Source organism: Crinia signifera, chromosome 6 (assembly GCF_055691185.1).
Source record: "Crinia signifera chromosome 6, ASM5569118v1, whole genome shotgun sequence".
Lineage (NCBI taxonomy): Eukaryota > Metazoa > Chordata > Amphibia > Anura > Myobatrachidae > Crinia > Crinia signifera.
In genome coordinates this window covers 54,842,955-54,861,583 of record NC_139222.1, presented here as the reverse complement: position 1 = coordinate 54,861,583, position 18,629 = coordinate 54,842,955, and the positions used below count along the sequence as shown (strand labels likewise).

The window sequence follows — 18,629 nt, the reverse complement described above, 5'->3', positions numbered from 1 at the left end:
CTTCCAAATGTCTGTACTGGCAATAAAATAAAAAGTTTCCAATTTAAATAGCTAGAGAATAAAAACAATTTGCCTGTAATGTGAAAAAACCTACAGCACCTGGTGTTCCAATGTGGTCTCCCACCCAAGTACTAACCAGGCCCAACACTGCTTAGCTTCCAAGATCAGACGAGATTGGGCCTATCCAATGTGGTATGGCTGTAGGTGAGATGCAGGCACTTTTTTGCCCTCTTCTACTTCTATCACCAGGTAAGCTAATAAAAAAGTTTCCTAACTGTATTGGCTTACTTAAAAAAAATCATGTGTTGGTAATGTAAAAAGACCTACAGGACATGATATTAGCAGGGGGTCTTAAATTAAACTACTAAACAGGCTCAACACTGTTTAGCTGCCAAAAGCAGTTGGAATTGGGCCTAAACAGTGTGGTAAGTCTTTAGGTGATGGCTATTGTGTCTGTTTGACCTCTTCCAAATGTCTGTACTGGCAATAAAAAGAAAAAGTTTCCAATTTAAATAGCTAGAGAATAAAAACAATTTGCCTGTAATGTGAAAAAACCTACAGCACCTGGTGTTCCCATGTGGTCTCCCACCCAAGTACTAACCAGGCCCAACACTGCTTAGCTTCCAAGAACAGACGAGATTGGGCCTATCCAATGTGGTATGGCTGTAGGTGAAATATGGGCACTTTTTTGCCCTCTTCTACTTCTATCACCAGGTAAGCTAATAAAAAAGTTTCCTAACTGTATTTGCTTACTGAAAAAAATCATGTGTTGGTAATGTAAAAAGACCTACAGGACATGATATTAGCAGGGGGTTTTAAATTAAACTACTAAAGAGGCTCAACACTGTTTAGCTGCCAAAAGCAGTTGGAATTGGGCCTAAACAGTGTGGTAAGTCTTTATGTGATGGCTATTGTGTCTGTTTGACCTCTTCCAAATGTCTGTACTGGCAATAAAAAGAAAAAGTTTCCAATTTAAATAGCTAGAGAATAAAAACAATTTGCCTGTAATGTGAAAAAACCTACAGCACCTGGTGTTCCCATGTGGTCTCCCACCCAAGTACTAACCAGGCCAAACACTGCTTAGCTTCCAAGATCAGACGAGATTGGGCCTATCCAATGTGGTATAGCTGTAGGTGAGATACAGGCATTTTTTTGCCCTCTTCTACTTCTATCACCAGGTAAGCTAATAAAAAAGTTTCCTAACTGTATTGGCTTACTGAAAAAAATCATGTGTTGGTAATGTAAAAAGACCTACAGGACATGATATTAGCAGGGGGTCTTAAATTAAACTACTAAAGAGGCTCAACACTGTTTAGCTGCCAAAAGCAGTTGGAATTGGGCCTAAACAGTGTGGTAAGTGTTTAGGTGATGGCTATTGTGTCTGTTTGACCTCTTCCAAATGTCTGTGCTGGCAATAAAAAGAAAAAGTTTCCAATTTAAATAGCTAGAGAATAAAAACAATTTGCCAGTAATGTGAAAAAACCTACAGCACCTGGTGTTCCCATGTGGTCTTTCACCCAAGTACTAACCAGGCCCAACACTGCTTAGCTTCCAAGAACAGACGAGATTTGGCTTATCCAATGTGGTACGGCTGTAGGTGAAATACAGGCACTTTTTTGCCCTCTTCTACTTCTATCACCAGGTAAGCTAATAAAAAAGTTTCCTAACTGTATTGGCTTACTGAAAAAAATCATGTGTTGGTAATGTAAAAAGACCTACAGGACATGATATTAGCAGGGGGTCTTAAATTAAACTACTAAAGAGGCTCAACACTGTTTAGCTGCCAAAAGCAGTTGGAATTGGGCCTAAACTGTGTGGTAAGTCTTTAGGTGATGGCTATTGTGTCTGTTTGACCTCTTCCAAATGTCTGTGCTGGCAATAAAAAGAAAAAGTTTCCTATTTAAATAGCTAGAGAATAAAAACAATTTGCCAGTAATGTGAAAAAACCTACAGCACCTGGTGTTCCCAGGTGGTCTCCCACCCAAGTACTAACCAGGACCAACACTGCTTAGCTTCCAAGATTAGACGAGATTGGGCCTATCCAATGTGGTATGGCTGTAGGTGAGATACAGGGACTTTTTTGCCCTCTTCTACTTCTATTACCAGGTAAGCTAATAAAAAAGTTTCCTAACTGTATTGGCTTACTTAAAAAAAATCATGTGTTGGTAATGTAAAAAGACCTACAGGACATGATATTAGCAGGGGGTCTTAAATTAAACTACTAAACAGGCTCAACACTGTTTAGCTGCCAAAAGCAGTTGGAATTGGGCCTAAACAGTGTGGTAAGTCTTTAGGTGATGGCTATTGTGTCTGTTTGACCTCTTCCAAATGTCTGTACTGGCAATAAAAAGAAAAAGTTTCCAATTTAAATAGCTAGAGAATAAAAACAATTTGCCTGTAATGTGAAAAAACCTACAGCACCTGGTGTTCCCATGTGGTCTCCCACACAAGTACTAACCAGGCCCAACACTGCTTAGATTCCAAGATCAGACGAGATTGGGCCTATCCAATGTGGTATGGCTGTAGGTGAGATACAGGCACTTTTTTGCCCTCTTCTACTTCTATCACCAGGTGAGCTAATAAAAAAGTTTCCTAACTGTATTGGCTTACTGAAAAAAATCATGTGTTGGTAATGTAAAAAGACCTACAGGACATGATATTAGCAGGGGGTCTTAAATTAAACTACTAAAGAGGCTCAACACTGTTTAGCTGCCAAAAGCAGTTGGAATTGGGCCTAAACAGTGTGGTAAGTCTTTAGGTGATGGCTATTGTGTCTGTTTGACCTCTTCCAAATGTCTGTACTGGCAATAAAAAGAAAAAGTTTCAAATTTAAATAGCTAGAGAATAAAAACAATTTGCCTGTAATGTGAAAAAACCTACAGCACCTGGTGTTCCCATGTGGTCTCCCACACAAGTACTAACCAGGCCCAACACTGCTTAGATTCCAAGATCAGACGAGATTGGGCCTATCCAATGTGGTATGGCTGTAGGTGAGATACAGGCACTTTTTTGCCCTCTTCTACTTCTATCACCAGGTGAGCTAATAAAAAAGTTTCCTAACTGTATTGGCTTACTGAAAAAAATCATGTGTTGGTAATGTAAAAAGACCTACAGGACATGATATTAGCAGGGGGTCTTAAATTAAACTACTAAAGAGGCTCAACACTGTTTAGCTGCCAAAAGCAGTTGGAATTGGGCCTAAACAGTGTGGTAAGTCTTTAGGTGATGGCTATTGTGTCTGTTTGACCTCTTCCAAATGTCTGTACTGGCAATAAAAAGAAAAAGTTTCAAATTTAAATAGCTAGAGAATAAAAACAATTTGCCAGTAATGTGAAAAAACCTACAGCACCTGGTGTTCCCATGTGGTCTCCCACCCAAGTACTAACCAGGCCCAACACTGCTTAGCTTCCAAGATCAGACAAGATTGGGCCTATCCAATGTGGTATGGCTGTAGGTGAGTTAAAAGCACTTTTTTGCCCTCTTCTACTTCTATCACCAGGTAAGCTAATACAAAAGTTTCCTAACTGTATTGGCTTACTGAAAAAAATCATGTGTTGGTAATGTAAAAAGACCTACAGGACATGATATTAGCAGGGGGTCTTAAATTAAACTACAAAAGAGGCTCAACACTGTTTAGCTGCAAAAAGCAGTTGGAATTGAGCCTAAACAGTGTGGTAAGTCTTTAGGTGATGGCTATTGTGTCTGTTTGACCTCTTCCAAATGTCTGTGCTGGCAATAAAAAGAAAAAGTTTCCAATTTAAATAGCTAGAGAATAAAAACAATTTGCCAGTAATGTGAAAAAACCTACAGCACCTGGTGTTCCCAGGTGGACTCCCACACAAGTACTAACCAGGCCCAACACTGCTTATCTTCCAAGATCAGGCGAGATTGGGCGTATCCAATGTAGTATGGCTGTAGGTGAGATACAGGCACTTTTTTGCCCTCTTCTACTTCTATCACCAGGTAAGCTAATAAAAAAGTTTCCTAACTGTATTGGCTTACTGAAAAAAATCATGTGTTGGTAATGTAAAAAGACCTACAGGACATGATATTAGCAGGGGGTCCTAAATTAAACTACTAAACAGGCTCAACACTGTTTAGCTGCCAAAAGCAGTTGGAATTGGGCCTAAACAGTGTGGTAAGTCTTTAGGTGATGGCTATTGTGTCTGTTTGACCTCTTCCAAATGTCTGTACTGGCAATAAAAAGAAAAAGTTTCCAATTTAAATAGCTAGAGAATAAAAACAATTTGCCTGTAATGTGAAAAAACCTACATCACCTGGTGTTCCCATGTGGTCTCCCACCCAAGTACTAACCAGGCCCACACCGCTTAGCTTCCAAGATCAGACGAGATTGGGCCTATCCAATGTGGTATGGCTGTAGGTGAGATGCAGGCACTTTTTTGCCCTCTTCTACTTCTATCACCAGGTAAGCTAATAAAAAAGTTTCCTAACTGTATTGGCTTACTGAAAAAAATCATGTGTTGGTAATGTAAAAAGACCTACAGGACATGATATTAGCAGGGAGTCTTAAATTAAACTACTAAAGAGGCCCAACACTGTTTAGCTGCCAAAAGCAGTTGGAATTGGGCCTAAACAGTGTGGTAAGTCTTTAGGTGATGGCTATTGTGTCTGTTTGACCTCTTCCAAATGTCTGTGCTGGCAATAAAAAGATAAAGTTTCCAATTTAAATAGCTAGAGAATAAAAACAATTTGCCAGTAATGTGAAAAAACCTACAGCACCTGGTGTTCCCATGTGGTCTCCCACCCAAGTACTAACCAGGCCCAACACTGCTTAGCTTCCAAGATCAGACGAGATTGGGCCTATCCAATGTGGTATGGCTGTAGGTGAGTTAAAGGCACTTTTTTGCCCTCTTCTACTTCTATCACCAGGTAAGCTAATACAAAAGTTTCCTAACTGTATTGGCTTACTGAAAAAAATCATGTGTTGGTAATGTAAAAAGACCTACAGGACATGATATTAGCAGGGGGTCTTAAATTAAACTACTAAAGAGGCTCAACACTGTTTAGCTGCCAAAAGCAGTTGGAATTGGGCCTAAACAGTGTGGTAAGTCTTTAGGTGATGGCTATTGTGTCTGTTTGACCTCTTCCAAATGTCTGTGCTGGCAATAAAAAGAAAAAGTTTCCTATTTAAATAGCTAGAGAATAAAAACAATTTGCCAGTAATGTGAAAAAACCTACAGCACCTGGTGTTCCCATGTGGTCTCCCACCCAAGTACTAACCAGGCCCAACACTGCTTAGCTTCCAAGAACAGACGAGATTGGGCTTATCCAATGTGGTATGGCTGTAGGTGAAATACAGGCACTTTTTTGCCCTCTTCTACTTCTATCACCAGGTAAGCTAATAAAAAAGTTTCCTAACTGTATTGGCTTACTGAAAAAAATCATGTGTTGGTAAGGTAAAAAGACCTACAGGACATGATATTAGCAGGGGGTCTTAAATTAAACTACTAAAGAGGCTCAACACTGTTTAGCTGCCAAAAGCAGTTGGAATTGGGCCTAAACTGTGTGGTAAGTCTTTAGGTGATGGCTATTGTGTCTGTTTGACCTCTTCCAAATGTCTGTGCTGGCAATAAAAAGAAAAAGTTTCCTATTTAAATAGCTAGAGAATAAAAACAATTTGCCAGTAATGTGAAAAAACCTACAGCACCTGGTGTTCCCAGGTGGTCTCCCACCCAAGTACTAATTAGGACCAACACTGCTTAGCTTCCAAGATTAGACGAGATTGGGCCTATCCAATGTGGTATGGCTGCAGGTGAGATACAGGGACTTTTTTGCCCTCTTCTACTTCTATCACCAGGTAAGCTAATAAAAAAGTTTCCTAACTGTATTGGCTTACTTAAAAAAAATCATGTGTTGGTAATGTAAAAAGACCTACAGGACATGATATTAGCAGGGGGTCTTAAATTAAACTACTAAACAGGCTCAACACTGTTTAGCTGCCAAAAGCAGTTGGAATTGGGCCTAAACAGTGTGGTAAGTCTTTAGGTGATGGCTATTGTGTCTGTTTGACCTCTTCCAAATGTCTGTACTGGCAATAAAAAGAAAAAGTTTCCAATTTAAATAGCTAGAGAATAAAAACAATTTGCCTGTAATGTGAAAAAACCTACAGCACCTGGTGTTCCCATGTGGTCTCCCACCCAAGTACTAACCAGGCCTAACACTGCTTAGCTTCCAAGATCAGACGAGATTGGGCCTATCCAATGTGGTATGGCTGTAGGTGAGATACAGGCACTTTTTTGCCCTCTTCTACTTCTATCACCAGGTAAGCTAATAAAAAAGTTTCCTAACTGTATTGGCTTACTGAAAAAAATCATGTGTTGGTAATGTAAAAAGACCTACAGGACATGATATTAGCAGGGGGTCTTAAATTAAACTACTAAAGAGGCTCAACACTGTTTAGCTGCCAAAAGCAGTTGGAATTGGGCCTAAACAGTGTGGTAAGTCTTTAGGTGATGGCTATTGTGTCTGTTTGACCTCTTCCAAATGTCTGTACTGGCAATAAAAAGAAAAAGTTTCAAATTTAAATAGCTAGAGAATAAAAACAATTTGCCAGTAATGTGAAAAAACCTACAGCACCTGGTGTTCCCATGTGGTCTCCCACCCAAGTACTAACCAGGCCCAACACTGCTTAGCTTCCAAGATCAGACGAGATTGGGCCTATCCAATGTGGTATGGCTGTAGGTGAGTTAAAAGCACTTTTTTGCCCTCTTCTACTTCTATCACCAGGTAAGCTAATACAAAAGTTTCCTAACTGTATTGGCTTACTGAAAAAAATCATGTGTTGGTAATGTAAAAAGACCTACAGGACATGATATTAGCAGGGGGTCTTAAATTAAACTACAAAAGAGGCTCAACACTGTTTAGCTGCAAAAAGCAGTTGGAATTGAGCCTAAACAGTGTGGTAAGTCTTTAGGTGATGGCTATTGTGTCTGTTTGACCTCTTCCAAATGTCTGTGCTGGCAAGAAAAAGAAAAAGTTTCCAATTTAAATAGCTAGAGAATAAAAACAATTTGCCAGTAATGTGAAAAAACCTACAGCACCTGGTGTTCCCAGGTGGTCTCCCACCCAAGTACTAACCAGGCCCAACACTGCTTAGTTTCCAAGATCAGACAAGATTGGGCCTATCCAATGTGGTATGGCTGTAGGTGAAATACAGGCACTTTTTTGCCCACTTCTACTTCTATCACCAGTTAAGCTCATAAAAAAGTTTCCTAACTGTATTGGCTTACTTAAAAAAAATCATGTGTTGGTAATGTAAAAAGTCCTACAGGACATGATATTAGCAGGGGGTCTTAAATTAAACTACTAAACAGGCTCAACACTGTTTAGCTGCCAAAAGCAGTTGGAATTGGGCCTAAACAGTGTGGTAAGTCTTTAGGTGATGGCTATTGTGTCTGTTTGACCTCTTCCAAATGTCTGTACTGGCAATAAAAAGAAAAAGTTTCCAATTTAAATAGCTAGAGAATAAAAACAATTTGCCTGTAATGTGAAAAAACCTACAGCACCTGGTGTTCCCATGTGGTCTCCCACCCAAGTACTAACTAGGCCCAACACTGCTTAGCTTCCAAGATCAGACGAGATTGGGCCTATCCAATGTGGTATGACTGTAGGTGAGATACAGGCACTTTTTTGCCCTCTTCTACTTCTATCACAAGGTAAGCTAATAAAAAAGTTTCCTAACTGTATTGGCTTACTGAAAAAAATCATGTGTTGGTAATGTAAAAAGACCTACAGGACATGATATTAGCAGGGGGTTTTAAATTAAACTACAAAAGAGGCTCAACACTGTTTAGCTGCCAAAAGCAGTTGGAATTGGGCCTAAACAGTGTGGTAAGTCTTTAGGTGATGGCTATTATGTCTGTTTGACCTCTTCCAAATGTCTGTACTGGCAATAAAAAGAAAAAGTTTCCAATTTAAATAGCTAGAGAATAAAAACAATTTGCCAGTAATGTGAAAAAACCTACAGCACCTGGTGTTCCCATGTGGTCTCCCACCCAAGTACTAACCAGGCCCAACACTGCTTAGCTTCCAAGATCAGACGAGATTGGGCCTATCCAATGTGGTATGGCTGTAGGTGAGATACAGGCACTTTTTTGCCCTCTTCTACTTCTATCACCAGGTAAGCTAATACAAAAGTTTCCTAACTGTATTGGCTTACTGAAAAAAATCATGTGTTGGTAATGTAAAAAGACCTACAGGACATGATATTAGCAGGGGGTCTTAAATTAAACTACTAAACAGGCTCAACACTGTTTAGCTGCCAAAAGCAGTTGGAATTGGGCCTAAACAGTGTGGCAAGTCTTTAGGTGATGGCTATTGTGTCTGTTTGACCTCTTCCAAATGTCTGTACTGGCAATAAAAAGAAAAAGTTTCCAATTTAAATAGCTAGAGAATAAAAACAATTTGACTGTAATGTGAAAAAAACTACAGCACCTGGTGTTCCCATGTGGTCTCCCACCCAAGTACTAACCAGGCCCAACACTGCTTAGCTTCCAAGATCAGACGAGATTGGGCCTATCCAATGTGGTATGGCTGTAGGTGAGATACAGGCACTTTTTTGCCCTCTTCTACTTCTATCACCAGGTAAGCTAATAAAAAAGTTTCCTAACTGTATTGGCTTACTGAAAAAAATCATGTGTTGGTAATGTAAAAAGACCTACAGGACATGATATTAGCAGGGGGTCTTAAATTAAACTACTAAAGAGGCTCAACACTGTTTAGCTGCCAAAAGCAGTTGGAATTGGGCCTAAACAGTTTGGTAAGTCTTTAGGTGATGGCTATTGTGTCTGTTTGACCCCTTCCAAATGTCTGTGCTGGCAATAAAAAGAAAAAGTTTCCAATTTAAATAGCTAGAGAATAAAAACAATTTGCCTGTAATGTGAAAAAACCTACAGCACCTGGTGTTCCCATGTGGTCTCCCACCCAAGTACTAACCAGACCCAACACTACTTAGCTTCCAAGATCAGACGAGATTGGGCCTATCCAATGTGGTATGGCTGTAGTTGAGATACAGGCACTTTTTTGCCCTCTTCTACTTCTATCACCAGGTAAGCTAATAAAAAAGTTTCCTAACTGTATTGGCTTACTGAAAAAAATCATGTGTTGGTAAAGTAAAAAGACCTACAGGACATGATATTAGCAGGGGGTCTTAAATTAAACTACTAAACAGGCTCAACATTGTTTAGCTGCCAAAAGCAGTTGGAATTGGGCCTAAACAGTGTGGCAAGTCTTTAGGTGATGGCTATTGTGTCTGTTTGACCTCTTCCAAATGTCTGTACTGGCAATAAAAAGACAAAGTTTCCAATTTAAATAGCTAGAGAATAAAAACAATTTGCCAGTAATGTGAAAAAACCTACAGCACCTGGTGTTCCCAGGTGGTCTCCCACCCAAGTACTAACCAGGCCCAACACTGCTTAGTTTCCAAGATCAGACAAGATTGGGCCTATCCAATGTGGTATGGCTGTAGGTGAAATACAGTCACTTTTTTGCCCACTTCTACTTCTATCACCAGGTAAGCTAATAAAAAAGTTTCCTAACTGTATTGGCTTACTTAAAAAAAATCATGTGTTGGTAATGTAAAAAGTCCTACAGGACATGATATTAGCAGGGGGTCTTAAATTAAACTACTAAACAGGCTCAACACTGTTTAGCTGCCAAAAGCAGTTGGAATTGGGCCTAAACAGTGTGGTAAGTCTTTAGGTGATGGCTATTGTGTCTGTTTGACCTCTTCCAAATGTCTGTACTGGCAATAAAAAGAAAAAGTTTCCAATTTAAATAGCTAGAGAATAAAAACAATTTGCCTGTAATGTGAAAAAACCTACAGCACCTGGTGTTCCCATGTGGTCTCCCACCCAAGTACTAACTAGGCCCAACACTGCTTAGCTTCCAAGATCAGACGAGATTGGGCCTATCCAATGTGGTATGACTGTAGGTGAGATACAGGCACTTTTTTGCCCTCTTCTACTTCTATCACAAGGTAAGCTAATAAAAAAGTTTCCTAACTGTATTGGCTTACTGAAAAAAATCATGTGTTGGTAATGTAAAAAGACCTACAGGACATGATATTAGCAGGGGGTTTTAAATTAAACTACAAAAGAGGCTCAACACTGTTTAGCTGCCAAAAGCAGTTGGAATTGGGCCTAAACAGTGTGGTAAGTCTTTAGGTGATGGCTATTATGTCTGTTTGACCTCTTCCAAATGTCTGTACTGGCAATAAAAAGAAAAAGTTTCCAATTTAAATAGCTAGAGAATAAAAACAATTTGCCAGTAATGTGAAAAAACCTACAGCACCTGGTGTTCCCATGTGGTCTCCCACCCAAGTACTAACCAGGCCCAACACTGCTTAGCTTCCAAGATCAGACGAGATTGGGCCTATCCAATGTGGTATGGCTGTAGGTGAGATACAGGCACTTTTTTGCCCTCTTCTACTTCTATCACCAGGTAAGCTAATACAAAAGTTTCCTAACTGTATTGGCTTACTGAAAAAAATCATGTGTTGGTAATGTAAAAAGACCTACAGGACATGATATTAGCAGTGGGTCTTAAATTAAACTACAAAAGAGGCTCAACACTGTTTAGCTGCCAAAAGCAGTTGGAATTGAGCCGAAACAGTGTGGTAAGTCTTTAGGTGATGGCTAGTGTGTCTGTTTGACCTCTTCCAAATGTCTGTGCTGGCAATAAAAAGAAAAAGTTTCCAATATAAATAGCTAGAGAATAAAAACAATTTGCCAGTAATGTGAAAAAACTTACAGCACCTGGTGTTCCCAGGTGGTCTCCCACCCAAGTACTAACCAGGCCCAACACTGCTTAGCTTCCAAGATCAGACGAGATTGGGCATATCCAATGTGGTATGGCTGTAGGTGAGATACAGGCACTTTTTTGCCCTCTTCTACTTCTATCACCAGGTAAGCTAATACAAAAGTTTCCTAACTGTATTGGCTTACTGAAAAAAATCATGTGTTGGTAAAGTAAAAAGACCTACAGGACATGATATTAGCAGGGGGTCTTAAATTAAACTACTAAACAGGCTCAACACTGTTTAGCTGCCAAAAGCAGTTGGAATTGGGCCTAAACAGTGTGGCAAGTCTTTAGGTGATGGCTATTGTGTCTGTTTGACCTCTTCCAAATGTCTGTACTGGCAATAAAAAGAAAAAGTTTCCAATTTAAATAGCTAGAGAATAAAAACAATTTGACTGTAATGTGAAAAAAACTACAGCACCTGGTGTTCCCATGTGGTCTCCCACCCAAGTACTAACCAGGCCCAACACTGCTTAGCTTCCAAGATCAGACGAGATTGGGCCTATCCAATGTGGTATGACTGTAGGTGAGATACAGGCACTTTTTTGCCCTCTTCTACTTCTATCACAAGGTAAGCTAATAAAAAAGTTTCCTAACTGTATTGGCTTACTGAAAAAAATCATGTGTTGGTAATGTAAAAAGACCTACAGGACATGATATTAGCAGGGGGTTTTAAATTAAACTACAAAAGAGGCTCAACACTGTTTAGCTGCCAAAAGCAGTTGGAATTGGGCCTAAACAGTGTGGTAAGTCTTTAGGTGATGGCTATTATGTCTGTTTGACCTCTTCCAAATGTCTGTACTGGCAATAAAAAGAAAAAGTTTCCAATTTAAATAGCTAGAGAATAAAAACAATTTGCCAGTAATGTGAAAAAACCTACAGCACCTGGTGTTCCCATGTGGTCTCCCACCCAAGTACTAACCAGGCCCAACACTGCTTAGCTTCCAAGATCAGACGAGATTGGGCCTATCCAATGTGGTATGGCTGTAGGTGAGATACAGGCACTTTTTTGCCCTCTTCTACTTCTATCACCAGGTAAGCTAATACAAAAGTTTCCTAACTGTATTGGCTTACTGAAAAAAATCATGTGTTGGTAATGTAAAAAGACCTACAGGACATGATATTAGCAGGGGGTCTTAAATTAAACTACTAAACAGGCTCAACACTGTTTAGCTGCCAAAAGCAGTTGGAATTGGGCCTAAACAGTGTGGCAAGTCTTTAGGTGATGGCTATTGTGTCTGTTTGACCTCTTCCAAATGTCTGTACTGGCAATAAAAAGAAAAAGTTTCCAATTTAAATAGCTAGAGAATAAAAACAATTTGACTGTAATGTGAAAAAAACTACAGCACCTGGTGTTCCCATGTGGTCTCCCACCCAAGTACTAACCAGGCCCAACACTGCTTAGCTTCCAAGATCAGACGAGATTGGGCCTATCCAATGTGGTATGGCTGTAGGTGAGATACAGGCACTTTTTTGCCCTCTTCTACTTCTATCACCAGGTAAGCTAATAAAAAAGTTTCCTAACTGTATTGGCTTACTGAAAAAAATCATGTGTTGGTAATGTAAAAAGACCTACAGGACATGATATTAGCAGGGAGTCTTAAATTAAACTACTAAAGAGGCCCAACACTGTTTAGCTGCCAAAAGCAGTTGGAATTGGGCCTAAACAGTGTGGTAAGTCTTTAGGTGATGGCTATTGTGTCTGTTTGACCTCTTCCAAATGTCTGTACTGGCAATAAAAAGAAAAAGTTTTCAATTTAAATAGCTAGAGAATAAAAACAATTTGCCTGTAATGTGAAAAAACCTACAGCACCTGGTGTTCCCATGTGGTCTCCCACCCAAGTACTAACCAGGCCCAACACTGCTTAGCTTCCAAGATCAGATGAGATTGGGCCTATCCAATGTGGTATGGATGTAGTTGAGACAGAGGCACTTTTTTGCCCTCTTCTACTTCTATCACCAGGTAAGCTAATAAAAAAGTTTCCTAACTGTATTGGCTTACTGAAAAAAATCATGTGTTGGTAATGTAAAAAGACCTACAGGACATGATATTAGCAGGGGGTCTTAAATTAAACTACTAAAGAGGCTCAACACTGTTTAGCTGCCAAAAGCAGTTGGAATTGGGCCTAAACAGTTTGGTAAGTCTTTAGGTGATGGCTATTGTGTCTGTTTGACCCCTTCCAAATGTCTGTGCTGGCAATAAAAAGAAAAAGTTTCCAATTTAAATAGCTAGAGAATAAAAACAATTTGCCTGTAATGTGAAAAAACCTACAGCACCTGGTGTTCCCATGTGGTCTCCCACCCAAGTACTAACCAGACCCAACACTACTTAGCTTCCAAGATCAGACGAGATTGGGCCTATCCAATATGGTATGGCTGTAGTTGAGATACAGGCACTTTTTTGCCCTCTTCTACTTCTATCACCAGGTAAGCTAATAAAAAAGTTTCCTAACTGTATTGGCTTACTGAAAAAAATCATGTGTTGGTAAAGTAAAAAGACCTACAGGACATGATATTAGCAGGGGGTCTTAAATTAAACTACTAAACAGGCTCAACACTGTTTAGCTGCCAAAAGCAGTTGGAATTGGGCCTAAACAGTGTGGCAAGTCTTTAGGTGATGGCTATTGTGTCTGTTTGACCTCTTCCAAATGTCTGTACTGGCAATAAAAAGACAAAGTTTCCAATTTAAATAGCTAGAGAATAAAAACAATTTGCCAGTAATGTGAAAAAACCTACAGCACCTGGTGTTCCCAGGTGGTCTCCCACCCAAGTACTAACCAGGCCCAACACTGCTTAGTTTCCAAGATCAGACAAGATTGGGCCTATCCAATGTGGTATGGCTGTAGGTGAAATACAGTCACTTTTTTGCCCACTTCTACTTCTATCACCAGGTAAGCTAATAAAAAAGTGTCCTAACTGTATTGGCTTACTTAAAAAAAATCATGTGTTGGTAATGTAAAAAGTCCTACAGGACATGATATTAGCAGGGGGTCTTAAATTAAACTACTAAACAGGCTCAACACTGTTTAGCTGCCAAAAGCAGTTGGAATTGGGCCTAAACAGTGTGGTAAGTCTTTAGGTGATGGCTATTGTGTCTGTTTGACCTCTTCCAAATGTCTGTACTGGCAATAAAAAGAAAAAGTTTCCAATTTAAATAGCTAGAGAATAAAAACAATTTGCCTGTAATGTGAAAAAACCTACAGCACCTGGTGTTCCCATGTGGTCTCCCACCCAAGTACTAACTAGGCCCAACACTGCTTAGCTTCCAAGATCAGACGAGATTGGGCCTATCCAATGTGGTATGACTGTAGGTGAGATACAGGCACTTTTGTGCCCTCTTCTACTTCTATCACAAGGTAAGCTAATAAAAAAGTTTCCTAACTGTATTGGCTTACTGAAAAAAATCATGTGTTGGTAATGTAAAAAGACCTACAGGACATGATATTAGCAGGGGGTTTTAAATTAAACTACAAAAGAGGCTCAACACTGTTTAGCTGCCAAAAGCAGTTGGAATTGGGCCTAAACAGTGTGGTAAGTCTTTAGGTGATGGCTATTATGTCTGTTTGACCTCTTCCAAATGTCTGTACTGGCAATAAAAAGAAAAAGTTTCCAATTTAAATAGCTAGAGAATAAAAACAATTTGCCAGTAATGTGAAAAAACCTACAGCACCTGGTGTTCCCATGTGGTCTCCCACCCAAGTACTAACCAGGCCCAACACTGCTTAGCTTCCAAGATCAGACGAGATTGGGCCTATCCAATGTGGTATGGCTGTAGGTGAGATACAGGCACTTTTTTGCCCTCTTCTACTTCTATCACCAGGTAAGCTAATACAAAAGTTTCCTAACTGTATTGGCTTACTGAAAAAAATCATGTGTTGGTAATGTAAAAAGACCTACAGGACATGATATTAGCAGTGGGTCTTAAATTAAACTACAAAAGAGGCTCAACACTGTTTAGCTGCCAAAAGCAGTTGGAATTGAGCCGAAACAGTGTGGTAAGTCTTTAGGTGATGGCTAGTGTGTCTGTTTGACCTCTTCCAAATGTCTGTGCTGGCAATAAAAAGAAAAAGTTTCCAATATAAATAGCTAGAGAATAAAAACAATTTGCCAGTAATGTGAAAAAACTTACAGCACCTGGTGTTCCCAGGTGGTCTCCCACCCAAGTACTAACCAGGCCCAACACTGCTTAGCTTCCAAGATCAGACGAGATTGGGCATATCCAATGTGGTATGGCTGTAGGTGAGATACAGGCACTTTTTTGCCCTCTTCTACTTCTATCACCAGGTAAGCTAATACAAAAGTTTCCTACTGAAAAAAATCATGTGTTGGTAAAGTAAAAAGACCTACAGGACATGATATTAGCAGGGGGTCTTAAATTAAACTACTAAACAGGCTCAACACTGTTTAGCTGCCAAAAGCAGTTGGAATTGGGCCTAAACAGTGTGGCAAGTCTTTAGGTGATGGCTATTGTGTCTGTTTGACCTCTTCCAAATGTCTGTACTGGCAATAAAAAGAAAAAGTTTCCAATTTAAATAGCTAGAGAATAAAAACAATTTGACTGTAATGTGAAAAAAACTACAGCACCTGGTGTTCCCATGTGGTCTCCCACCCAAGTACTAACCAGGCCCAACACTGCTTAGCTTCCAAGATCAGACGAGATTGGGCCTATCCAATGTGGTATGGCTGTAGGTGAGATACAGGCACTTTTTTGCCCTCTTCTACTTCTATCACCAGGTAAGCTAATAAAAAAGTTTCCTAACTGTATTGGCTTACTGAAAAAAATCATGTGTTGGTAATGTAAAAAGACCTACAGGACATGATATTAGCAGGGGGTCTTAAATTAAACTACTAAACAGGCTCAACACTGTTTAGCTGCCAAAAGCAGTTGGAATTGGGCCTAAACAGTGTGGCAAGTCTTTAGGTGATGGCTATTGTGTCTGTTTGACCTCTTCCAAATGTCTGTACTTGCAATAAAAAGAAAAAGTTTCCAATTTAAATAGCTAGAGAATAAAAACAATTTGCCAGTCTTGTGAAAAAACCTACAGCACCTGGTGTTCCCATGTGGTCTCCCACCCATGTACTAACCAGGCCCAACACTGCTTAGCTTCCAAGATCAGACGAGATTGGGCCTATCCAATGTGGTATGGCTGTAGGTGAGATACAAGCACTTTTTGCCCTCTTCTACTTCTATCACCAGGTAAGCTAATAAAAAAGTTTCCTAACTGTATTGGCTTACTGAAAAAAATCATGTGTTGGTAATGTAAAAAGACCTACAGGACATGATATTAGCAGGGAGTCTTAAATTAAACTACTAAAGAGGCCCAACACTGTTTAGCTGCCAAAAGCAGTTGGAATTGGGCCTAAACAGTGTGGTAAGTCTTTAGGTGATGGCTATTGTGTCTGTTTGACCTCTTCCAAATGTCTGTACTGGCAATAAAAAGAAAAAGTTTTCAATTTAAATAGCTAGAGAATAAAAACAATTTGCCTGTAATGTGAAAAAACCTACAGCACCTGGTGTTCCCATGTGGTCTCCCACCCAAGTACTAACCAGGCCCAACACTGCTTAGCTTCCAAGATCAGATGAGATTGGGCCTATCCAATGTGGTATGGCTGTAGTTGAGACAGAGGCACTTTTTTGCCCTCTTCTACTTCTATCACCAGGTAAGCTAATAAAAAAGTTTCCTAACTGTATTGGCTTACTGAAAAAAATCATGTGTTGGTAATGTAAAAAGACCTACAGGACATGATATTAGCAGAGGGTCTTAAATTAAACTACTAAAGAGGCTCAACACTGTTTAGCTGCCAAAAGCAGTTGGAATTGGGCCTAAACAGTTTGGTAAGTCTTTAGGTGATGGCTATTGTGTCTGTTTGACCTCTTCCAAATGTCTGTGCTGGCAATAAAAAGATAAAGTTTCCTATTTAAATAGCTAGAGAATAAAAACAATTTGCCAGTAATGTGAAAAAACCTACAGCACCTGGTGTTCCCATGTGGTCTCCCACCCAAGTACTAACCAGGCCCAACACTGCTTAGCTTCCAAGAACAGACGAGATTGGGCCTATCCAATGTGGTATGGCTGTAGGTGAAATATGGGCACTTTTTTGCCCTCTTCTACTTCTATCACCAGGTAAGCTAATAAAAAAGTTTCCTAACTGTATTGGCTTACTGAAAAAAATCATGTGTTGGTAATGTAAAAAGACCTACAGGACATGATATTAGCAGGGGGTCTTAAATTAAACTACTAAAGAGGCTCAACACTGTTTAGCTGCCAAAAGCAGTTTGAATTGGGCCTAAACAGTGTGGTAAGTCTTTAGGTGATGGCTATTGTGTCTGTTTGACCTCTTCCAAATGTCTGTACTGGCAATAAAAAGAAAAAGTTTCCAATTTAAATAGCTAGAGAATAAAAACAATTTGCCTGTAATGTGAAAAAACCTACAGCACCTGGTGTTCCCATGTGGTCTCCCACCCAAGTACTAACCAGGCCCAACACTGCTTAGCTTCCAAGATCAGACGAGATTGGGCCTATCCAATGTGCTATAGCTGTAGGTGAGATACAGGCACTTTTTTGCCCTCTTCTACTTCTATCACCAGGTAAGCTAATACAAAAGTTTCCTAACTGTATTGGCTTACTGAAAAAAATCATGTGTTGGTAATGTAAAAAGACCTACAGGACATGATATTAGCAGGGGGTCTTAAATTAAACTACAAAAGAGGCTCAACACTGTTTAGCTGCCAAAAGCAGTTGGAATTGAGCCTAAACAGTGTGGTAAGTCTTTAGGTGATGGCTATTGTGTCTGTTTGACCTCTTCCAAATGTCTGTGCTGGCAATAAAAAGAAAAAGTTTCCAATATAAATAGCTAGAGAATAAAAACAATTTGCTTGTAATGTGAAAAAACCTACAGCACCTGGTGTTCCCATGTGGTCTCCCACCCAAGTACTAACCAGGCCCAACACTGCTTAGCTTCCAAGATCAGACGAGATTGGGCCTATCCAATGTGGTATGGCTGTAGGTGAAATATGGGCACTTTTTTGCCCTCTTCTACTTCTATCACCAGGTAAGCTAATAAAAAAGTTTCCTAACTGTATTGGCTTACTGAAAAAAATCATGTGTTGGTAATGTAAAAAGACCTACAGGACATGATATTAGCAGGGGGTCTTAAATTAAACTACTAAAGAGGCTCAACACTGTTTAGCTGCCAAAAGCAGTTGGAATTGGGCCTAAACAGTGTGGTAAGTCTTTATGTGATGGCTATTGTGTCTGTTTGACCTCTTCCAAATGTCTGTACTGGCAATAAAAAGAAAAAGTTTCCAATTTAAATAGCTAGAGAATAAAAACAATTTGCCTGTAATGTGAAAAAACCTACAGCACCTGGTGTTCCCATGTGGTCCCCCACCCAAGTACTAACCAGGCCCAACACTGCTTAGCTTCCAAGATCAGACGAGATTGGGCCTATCCAATGTGGTATAGCTGTAGGTGAGATACAGGCACTTTTTTGCCCTCTTCTACTTCTATCACCAGGTAAGCTAATAAAAAAGTTTCCTAACTGTATTGGCTTACTGAAAAAAATCATGTGTTGGTAATGTAAAAAGACCTACAGGACATGATATTAGCAGGGGGTCTTAAATTAAACTACTAAAGAGGCTCAACACTGTTTAGCTGCCAAAAGCAGTTGGAATTGGGCCTAAACAGTGTGGTAAGTCTTTAGGTGATGGCTATTGTGTCTGTTTGACCTCTTCCAAATGTCTGTGCTGGCAATAAAAAGAAAAAGTTTCCAATTTAAATAGCTAGAGAATAAAAACAATTTGCCAGTAA

At 39.7% G+C, this 18,629-nt stretch overlaps 35 non-coding genes and 5 pseudogenes across 35 annotated transcripts; all 40 read right to left on the bottom strand.

Annotated features, from left to right (window-relative positions):
* Positions 1-87: 87 nt before the first annotated feature.
* Positions 88-206, bottom strand: LOC146015163 (5S ribosomal RNA). Its single transcript, XR_014448092.1, has one exon. It is a non-coding gene; the product is annotated as a 5S ribosomal RNA (ribosomal RNA).
* A 346-nt stretch (positions 207-552) lies between these two features.
* On the bottom strand, positions 553-671 carry LOC146015649 (5S ribosomal RNA). Its single transcript, XR_014448564.1, has one exon. It is a non-coding gene; the product is annotated as a 5S ribosomal RNA (ribosomal RNA).
* A 345-nt stretch (positions 672-1,016) lies between these two features.
* LOC146017367 (5S ribosomal RNA) lies at positions 1,017-1,135 on the bottom strand. Its single transcript, XR_014450242.1, has one exon. It is a non-coding gene; the product is annotated as a 5S ribosomal RNA (ribosomal RNA).
* A 345-nt stretch (positions 1,136-1,480) lies between these two features.
* LOC146011441 (5S ribosomal RNA) lies at positions 1,481-1,599 on the bottom strand (annotated as a pseudogene).
* A 345-nt stretch (positions 1,600-1,944) lies between these two features.
* Positions 1,945-2,063, bottom strand: LOC146010284 (5S ribosomal RNA). Its single transcript, XR_014444799.1, has one exon. It is a non-coding gene; the product is annotated as a 5S ribosomal RNA (ribosomal RNA).
* A 346-nt stretch (positions 2,064-2,409) lies between these two features.
* On the bottom strand, positions 2,410-2,528 carry LOC146014196 (5S ribosomal RNA). The gene has a single exon (XR_014447148.1). It is a non-coding gene; the product is annotated as a 5S ribosomal RNA (ribosomal RNA).
* Positions 2,529-2,873: 345 nt separating this feature from the next.
* Positions 2,874-2,992, bottom strand: LOC146014195 (5S ribosomal RNA). Its single transcript, XR_014447147.1, has one exon. It is a non-coding gene; the product is annotated as a 5S ribosomal RNA (ribosomal RNA).
* Positions 2,993-3,337: 345 nt separating this feature from the next.
* On the bottom strand, positions 3,338-3,456 carry LOC146015852 (5S ribosomal RNA). Its single transcript, XR_014448760.1, has one exon. It is a non-coding gene; the product is annotated as a 5S ribosomal RNA (ribosomal RNA).
* A 345-nt stretch (positions 3,457-3,801) lies between these two features.
* Positions 3,802-3,920, bottom strand: LOC146017053 (5S ribosomal RNA). The gene has a single exon (XR_014449928.1). It is a non-coding gene; the product is annotated as a 5S ribosomal RNA (ribosomal RNA).
* Positions 3,921-4,265: 345 nt separating this feature from the next.
* LOC146011233 (5S ribosomal RNA) lies at positions 4,266-4,383 on the bottom strand (annotated as a pseudogene).
* Positions 4,384-4,728: 345 nt separating this feature from the next.
* Positions 4,729-4,847, bottom strand: LOC146011865 (5S ribosomal RNA). The gene has a single exon (XR_014445048.1). It is a non-coding gene; the product is annotated as a 5S ribosomal RNA (ribosomal RNA).
* A 345-nt stretch (positions 4,848-5,192) lies between these two features.
* Positions 5,193-5,311, bottom strand: LOC146014972 (5S ribosomal RNA). Its single transcript, XR_014447910.1, has one exon. It is a non-coding gene; the product is annotated as a 5S ribosomal RNA (ribosomal RNA).
* A 345-nt stretch (positions 5,312-5,656) lies between these two features.
* On the bottom strand, positions 5,657-5,775 carry LOC146011337 (5S ribosomal RNA; annotated as a pseudogene).
* A 346-nt stretch (positions 5,776-6,121) lies between these two features.
* LOC146016091 (5S ribosomal RNA) lies at positions 6,122-6,240 on the bottom strand. Its single transcript, XR_014448993.1, has one exon. It is a non-coding gene; the product is annotated as a 5S ribosomal RNA (ribosomal RNA).
* Positions 6,241-6,585: 345 nt separating this feature from the next.
* Positions 6,586-6,704, bottom strand: LOC146011864 (5S ribosomal RNA). The gene has a single exon (XR_014445047.1). It is a non-coding gene; the product is annotated as a 5S ribosomal RNA (ribosomal RNA).
* A 345-nt stretch (positions 6,705-7,049) lies between these two features.
* Positions 7,050-7,168, bottom strand: LOC146015422 (5S ribosomal RNA). The gene has a single exon (XR_014448343.1). It is a non-coding gene; the product is annotated as a 5S ribosomal RNA (ribosomal RNA).
* A 346-nt stretch (positions 7,169-7,514) lies between these two features.
* LOC146016468 (5S ribosomal RNA) lies at positions 7,515-7,633 on the bottom strand. Its single transcript, XR_014449360.1, has one exon. It is a non-coding gene; the product is annotated as a 5S ribosomal RNA (ribosomal RNA).
* Positions 7,634-7,978: 345 nt separating this feature from the next.
* LOC146011862 (5S ribosomal RNA) lies at positions 7,979-8,097 on the bottom strand. Its single transcript, XR_014445045.1, has one exon. It is a non-coding gene; the product is annotated as a 5S ribosomal RNA (ribosomal RNA).
* Positions 8,098-8,442: 345 nt separating this feature from the next.
* LOC146014824 (5S ribosomal RNA) lies at positions 8,443-8,561 on the bottom strand. Its single transcript, XR_014447766.1, has one exon. It is a non-coding gene; the product is annotated as a 5S ribosomal RNA (ribosomal RNA).
* Positions 8,562-8,906: 345 nt separating this feature from the next.
* On the bottom strand, positions 8,907-9,025 carry LOC146010565 (5S ribosomal RNA; annotated as a pseudogene).
* Positions 9,026-9,370: 345 nt separating this feature from the next.
* Positions 9,371-9,489, bottom strand: LOC146015421 (5S ribosomal RNA). The gene has a single exon (XR_014448342.1). It is a non-coding gene; the product is annotated as a 5S ribosomal RNA (ribosomal RNA).
* A 346-nt stretch (positions 9,490-9,835) lies between these two features.
* On the bottom strand, positions 9,836-9,954 carry LOC146016467 (5S ribosomal RNA). Its single transcript, XR_014449359.1, has one exon. It is a non-coding gene; the product is annotated as a 5S ribosomal RNA (ribosomal RNA).
* A 345-nt stretch (positions 9,955-10,299) lies between these two features.
* On the bottom strand, positions 10,300-10,418 carry LOC146011861 (5S ribosomal RNA). Its single transcript, XR_014445044.1, has one exon. It is a non-coding gene; the product is annotated as a 5S ribosomal RNA (ribosomal RNA).
* A 345-nt stretch (positions 10,419-10,763) lies between these two features.
* LOC146016941 (5S ribosomal RNA) lies at positions 10,764-10,882 on the bottom strand. The gene has a single exon (XR_014449820.1). It is a non-coding gene; the product is annotated as a 5S ribosomal RNA (ribosomal RNA).
* A 345-nt stretch (positions 10,883-11,227) lies between these two features.
* Positions 11,228-11,346, bottom strand: LOC146015497 (5S ribosomal RNA). The gene has a single exon (XR_014448417.1). It is a non-coding gene; the product is annotated as a 5S ribosomal RNA (ribosomal RNA).
* Positions 11,347-11,691: 345 nt separating this feature from the next.
* Positions 11,692-11,810, bottom strand: LOC146011860 (5S ribosomal RNA). Its single transcript, XR_014445043.1, has one exon. It is a non-coding gene; the product is annotated as a 5S ribosomal RNA (ribosomal RNA).
* Positions 11,811-12,155: 345 nt separating this feature from the next.
* LOC146014823 (5S ribosomal RNA) lies at positions 12,156-12,274 on the bottom strand. Its single transcript, XR_014447765.1, has one exon. It is a non-coding gene; the product is annotated as a 5S ribosomal RNA (ribosomal RNA).
* A 345-nt stretch (positions 12,275-12,619) lies between these two features.
* LOC146016942 (5S ribosomal RNA) lies at positions 12,620-12,738 on the bottom strand. Its single transcript, XR_014449821.1, has one exon. It is a non-coding gene; the product is annotated as a 5S ribosomal RNA (ribosomal RNA).
* A 345-nt stretch (positions 12,739-13,083) lies between these two features.
* On the bottom strand, positions 13,084-13,202 carry LOC146010995 (5S ribosomal RNA; annotated as a pseudogene).
* Positions 13,203-13,547: 345 nt separating this feature from the next.
* Positions 13,548-13,666, bottom strand: LOC146015420 (5S ribosomal RNA). Its single transcript, XR_014448341.1, has one exon. It is a non-coding gene; the product is annotated as a 5S ribosomal RNA (ribosomal RNA).
* Positions 13,667-14,012: 346 nt separating this feature from the next.
* LOC146016465 (5S ribosomal RNA) lies at positions 14,013-14,131 on the bottom strand. Its single transcript, XR_014449357.1, has one exon. It is a non-coding gene; the product is annotated as a 5S ribosomal RNA (ribosomal RNA).
* Positions 14,132-14,476: 345 nt separating this feature from the next.
* LOC146011859 (5S ribosomal RNA) lies at positions 14,477-14,595 on the bottom strand. Its single transcript, XR_014445042.1, has one exon. It is a non-coding gene; the product is annotated as a 5S ribosomal RNA (ribosomal RNA).
* A 345-nt stretch (positions 14,596-14,940) lies between these two features.
* LOC146016930 (5S ribosomal RNA) lies at positions 14,941-15,059 on the bottom strand. Its single transcript, XR_014449809.1, has one exon. It is a non-coding gene; the product is annotated as a 5S ribosomal RNA (ribosomal RNA).
* Positions 15,060-15,390: 331 nt separating this feature from the next.
* LOC146014821 (5S ribosomal RNA) lies at positions 15,391-15,509 on the bottom strand. The gene has a single exon (XR_014447764.1). It is a non-coding gene; the product is annotated as a 5S ribosomal RNA (ribosomal RNA).
* Positions 15,510-15,854: 345 nt separating this feature from the next.
* LOC146015810 (5S ribosomal RNA) lies at positions 15,855-15,973 on the bottom strand. The gene has a single exon (XR_014448719.1). It is a non-coding gene; the product is annotated as a 5S ribosomal RNA (ribosomal RNA).
* A 344-nt stretch (positions 15,974-16,317) lies between these two features.
* Positions 16,318-16,436, bottom strand: LOC146014511 (5S ribosomal RNA). Its single transcript, XR_014447463.1, has one exon. It is a non-coding gene; the product is annotated as a 5S ribosomal RNA (ribosomal RNA).
* A 345-nt stretch (positions 16,437-16,781) lies between these two features.
* LOC146015648 (5S ribosomal RNA) lies at positions 16,782-16,900 on the bottom strand. Its single transcript, XR_014448563.1, has one exon. It is a non-coding gene; the product is annotated as a 5S ribosomal RNA (ribosomal RNA).
* A 345-nt stretch (positions 16,901-17,245) lies between these two features.
* On the bottom strand, positions 17,246-17,364 carry LOC146017288 (5S ribosomal RNA). The gene has a single exon (XR_014450166.1). It is a non-coding gene; the product is annotated as a 5S ribosomal RNA (ribosomal RNA).
* A 345-nt stretch (positions 17,365-17,709) lies between these two features.
* On the bottom strand, positions 17,710-17,828 carry LOC146011858 (5S ribosomal RNA). The gene has a single exon (XR_014445041.1). It is a non-coding gene; the product is annotated as a 5S ribosomal RNA (ribosomal RNA).
* A 345-nt stretch (positions 17,829-18,173) lies between these two features.
* Positions 18,174-18,292, bottom strand: LOC146014708 (5S ribosomal RNA). The gene has a single exon (XR_014447653.1). It is a non-coding gene; the product is annotated as a 5S ribosomal RNA (ribosomal RNA).
* Between the last annotated feature and the right edge of the window lie 337 nt (positions 18,293-18,629).